Source organism: Eleginops maclovinus, chromosome 21, assembly GCF_036324505.1.
Source record: "Eleginops maclovinus isolate JMC-PN-2008 ecotype Puerto Natales chromosome 21, JC_Emac_rtc_rv5, whole genome shotgun sequence".
NCBI lineage: Eukaryota > Metazoa > Chordata > Actinopteri > Perciformes > Eleginopidae > Eleginops > Eleginops maclovinus.
In genome coordinates, this window is record NC_086369.1 from 8,584,889 (window position 1) to 8,589,815 (window position 4,927).

General features: G+C 46.5%; 1 long non-coding RNA gene across 1 annotated transcript; it reads left to right on the top strand.

The window, feature by feature from the left end:
* The first annotated feature begins 1,123 nt into the window (after window positions 1–1,123).
* On the top strand, window positions 1,124–1,839 carry LOC134884177 (uncharacterized). The gene is made up of 2 exons (XR_010168381.1): window positions 1,124–1,240; window positions 1,362–1,839. It is a non-coding gene; the product is annotated as an uncharacterized LOC134884177 (long non-coding RNA).
* The last annotated feature ends 3,088 nt before the right edge of the window (window positions 1,840–4,927 follow it).

A 4,927-nucleotide genomic window follows, 5' to 3' on the forward strand; every position in this document is an offset into this window, starting at 1 on the left:
GTCCTGCCTCTGTCCCTTTCACAGGATCTTATGACACAGTTGCAGCAGCCATAAAGGATCCACTCATTCTGGCCAAATTTCACTTCTACGCAGCACTTGCCAGGACCTTCACGCCCTTCCTAACAAAATATCAAACAGACGAGCCGGTGCTCCCATTCCTCTCCAAGGACCTGACCGAATTGATGATAGTAATAATTTACTTGACGTTATAATAACCAATGATTGGGCTCAATTGATACATTTTGACAATATGGGGCTTTTGGTTTAGAGGTGTAAAAAATGATTGATGTTGGTGATTAGGAGATAAAGCCGCACCAGACATTTTTGTGTTTGTCTGTTGACAGAGTCTACTCAGACGCTTCATAAAGAGAGAAGTTCTCAACGATATCACTGCCCTGCAGCTGACCAAACTGGATGTCACAGACAAGACCATCTGGCTCAGCCCACAAAACATCAGCATTGGTCTAGGTGCAGAGTCAGTTCTTAAGGTAGTGGGATGTTTTCAAAGATCATTTTACAAATGGTTAGGCGAAACCAGGTCAGTGAAGGCATGTTCTATATTCATGGCTAATTTCTTTCTCTCTAGAGCATTAAAGGTGCAGAGCTCAGGGTGTTAGAGTTCAAGAGAGAGTGCATGCAGGGACTGTGTAACATCATCAGGAAAGTGCAGGACAAAAGCCCCCTCAAGTATCTAACTGTTAGGCAGATGGTGTGCCTGGATCCGTCAGTAATGTATAGAGAACCAGAAAGATGCAGGAATCACATGAAAGGGCTGGTTCAGAGGTTTCTCCAGGACAAACAGCTAACTAATACTTCTGCGGGTAGGAATAAGAGAGGCAAATTATAGGCTACACATGAATTTATTTTCAATCTGATTTTCTGGCAATGCCCAATGATTTATCTATGTTTTTCTCAAATTTTTCTCATCTGTTTTGTCATAGGGGATGTCATACTGCAGCAGTTTGACAGTCTCCTGTCCTTGGAGAGCCGGAGTGAGGACTTCCTCTACTTTGCTCCCATGCAGAAGAGGCTGGACATCTTCCTGAGCAGTGCCATGGAGCCTTATCCAGAGCTGTGGGCCTTCTGCAAGAAGCTGCTCATCCTCTCCCACGGCCAAGCTAATGTTGAACGTGGATTCTCCATCAATAAAGAGGTGGAGTCAGATAATTTGCATGAGGACACTGTGGTCACACGGAGGCTGGTGTGTGACTACATTATACAACATGGAGGTGTTACCAAGGTAAGATGAATCCTGCCTGCACTAGTAATATGCTGTTGACTTAAAAGTTGATAGAATCAACATAGTTGGTCTCTAGAGTTTGTCACTGACTCTGGTTCTCTTTTCCCAACCCGATACCCAGGTTCCACTCAGTAAACCACTACTGACAAGTGTAGCAAGAGCAAGGACAAGGTATCGTATCCACCTTGAGAACGAAAGAAAGAAGAGGGAGGCAAAAGACCAGGCTCTCAAGAGGAAGGAGGCAGAGGACTGTCTGCAGGAGCTGAAGGTGAAGAGGATACGCGTAAAGGAGGTATCTGAGGGTCTGGCTAGGGATGCGGACAGGCTGGCTGAGCAGGCTGAAGCAAAGGCAGGGAGCAAAATGGCTGACCTGATCTCCAGGTCCAACCTCCTGCGGAGAGGCCATAAGGAGAAGTTGGCAGAACTGGCTCTCCTTGATAAAGAGATCGCTGCTAAAAGTGAAGAGCTTAGGAGTTGACTTTGATCTTTATTTTATTTATTGTTGAGTTGATTTTCTTTGTTTGTTGTTCTGGAGTCTCTCTACTCCCCATATTCCCAGCATGGAATAAGCTAGCTAATAAATAGATTTGTCACACCTCTGTTTGACTTGTTGTCTGTGGTCTGTGCTGTGATGCTGTGGTGTTGTACTCACTATTCACTACTGTGCTGCAAGTTACATAATTCTTCCATAAGGCTTTACAGTCCACATTTTCACATTTGTTTGAGAAATAATAACGTTATTAATCATAATAAACACATTTTAAAAAAAAAAGTTTTTCTTTGCCGGCTATGTCTGTGAAATAGGCCGTGAAATAGGTATTAAGTTTTGACATGAATGGTCTTAAAAAGGTCTGAAAAAGACTTGAATTTGACTTGAAGAAACCTGTAGGAACCCTGTAGTGGAAGCGGAAATTGAGACGATCAACATGGTAGACTACCTACCAATCTCAGAAGAGAGACTAAGCACAATCCGCTCTGCTACCCGAGAAGACAAAACACTAGACACTAAATAAGACCATTCAAAAGGGATGGCCACCAAATAAGAAAGACACACCAATGGACATCATGCACTACTACTCATTCCAAGAGGAACTGAGCGTTCAGGATGAAATCATTTTCAGAGGAGAGAGAGCTGTCATCCCGGACACACTCCGCAGTGAGATCATCCGCCGTATTCACTCCGCTCACCTGGGGGTGGAGGGATGCCTCAGGCGCGCGAGAGAATGTGTCTACTGGCCGGGAATGAACGAACATATTAAGACATTCATAGCAAAATGTGACATTTGCAGATCAGTTGATGTAAAACAACAAAAACAGACATTACATCCACATGAGGTACCAAGTAGACCGTGGGCCAGGGTTGGTACAGATTTGTTCACTTATGACAACAAAGACTACCTAATTACAGTTGATTACTATTCCAACTTTTGGGAAATCGACTACTTACCAGATACAATATCAAGTACTGTGATAAGGAAGCTGAAGGCTCACTTTGCCCGTCAGGGTATTCCAGATGTAGTTGTTTCAGATAACGGGCCACAGTACAATTCCCAAGAGTTCCAGCGTTTCTGTCAGCTGTGGGAGTTTCAGCACAGAACTTCATCTCCTGGATACCCACAAAGCAACGGGAAGGCAGAGTCTGCTGTGAAAACAGCAAAACGACTGATGAGGAAAGCCAAAGGAGAGGACCCATACCTGTCAATGTTGGATCACCGCAACACACCAACTGAAGGACTAAAGACAAGCCCAGCTCAGAGACTGCTGTGTAGGAGAACCAGAACCCTACTACCAACAAGGGATAGTCTTCTGCAGCCAGAGGTAAAACAAACAACACGAGAACTGATTGACAGGCAAAGGAGACAAGCCAAATACTTCAACAGGACAGCCAAGGACATGGATACACTGAAACGGGGAGACCGTGTTAGAATACAGCCTTTTGATCCGCACACAGTCTGGAGAAAGGCTACGGTGGTGAATCCTGTGGACCACAGGTCCTATGCAGTACAGCTGGACACTGGAGGTGTTCTTCGGAGGAATCAACGTCACCTAAGACGGGACCAGGGCACAGCACCCAGTGTGGCGAACCACACAGTGACTGAAGAAACTCACACAACACCAATGTGCTCTTGGCGCCGTGCTAGGTGGCAGCCTGTTGCAGCAGCTCCCCATTGTATTGTTTACTTTTTAGTTTTTTTTACTACCTTTTTTCACTTTACTGTATTATTTCTTTGAATATTTATGCTGTCTTGTTAGAACCATGGATACGTTTTGTTTTGGACGCTTTCTGGTCGTTCTTTTGTTATTTTTCTCACTTTTTACGACTGAGGGCCATTCTCAGAGGACCGATGGCATTGTCTTCTCCCGTGATCAGCTGATTGCGCTGTGCAGACCCGTGCTGCTGCCCGGAGCCAGGCATGACATCCCGGAGGAGCTCCGGAGGCGAAAGCGGGGCTGCAAGGCTGGAAACAAGCGGAAGACTAAGAAGAACAGGAGATACAAGCCTTCCGTACCGGCCTTTATAATGGGGAACGTTAGGTCCTTGGGGAATAAGATGGATGAGCTCGGCGTGTTGGCTAAGACCCAGTGGGAATACCGTGAGTGCAGCATCATGTGTTTTACGGAGACGTGGCTGCACCCGCTCGTTCCCGACACCCACACGGCTCTCCCCGGCTTCACGAGCGTTCGGGCGGACAGGGACGCTATTCTGAGCGTTAAGAAGAAAGGAGGAGGGATTGCACTGTATGTGAATGAACGATGGTGTAATCCTGGACATGTTACCGTGAAGGAGCGTTTCTGTAGCCCGGACATTTAACTGTTAACTGTGGGATTACCTCCATTTTACCTACCCCGTGAACTTCATTACGCCATTGTAGTGGCTGTCTACATCCCTCCATCAGCTGACGCGGAGGCTGCTGCTGAAGTCATCCACTCCTCTGGCCAAACTGCAAACTTCAGACCCAAATGCCCTCATTACCATCACAGGGGACTTCAATCATGCATCTCTGGCCAAATCTCTTCCAACATTCAAACAGTATGTTAAATGCCCTACTCGAGGGAACAACACTCTGGACCTTTTCTATGCAAACACTAAGGATGCATAATGTGCCTATGCCCTCCCCCCCCTGGGCAGATCTGATCACAACCTTGTCCTTCTGGCACCAACATATGTCCCCCTTGTTCAGAGGCAGCCTGTATCCACAAGAACTGTCAGGAAGTGGACTCCAGAGGCCAATGAGGCTCTACAGGACTGTTTTGAGACCACTGACTGGGACGTGCTTTGTGTGCCACATGGAGAGGACATGAACAACATGACCAACTGCATAACAGATTACATAAACTTCTGTGAGCAAACAACATTACTAACTAAAACTGTTCACTGCTCTCCGAACAATAAACCTTGGATTACAAGTGACCTGAAACGGCTTTTAAACAAGAAGAAGGAAGCTTTCAAGTCTGGGGACAAACCACGACCTGAGGGACAAGCTGAGGAAGAGCAAGGATTCCTACAGGAAGAAGCTGGAGGCCAAGCTCCAGCAGAACAATAGCAAGGATGTGGGGACTGGAATGAAGGCCATCACGGGGTTCAAGGGGAGAGACAGACTGACGACCGGCACTCTGGAGAGGACTAACGAGCTGAACACCTTCTTCAATAGGTTCAGCTCCCCGCCCCCTGCTGCTGTCTCTTCT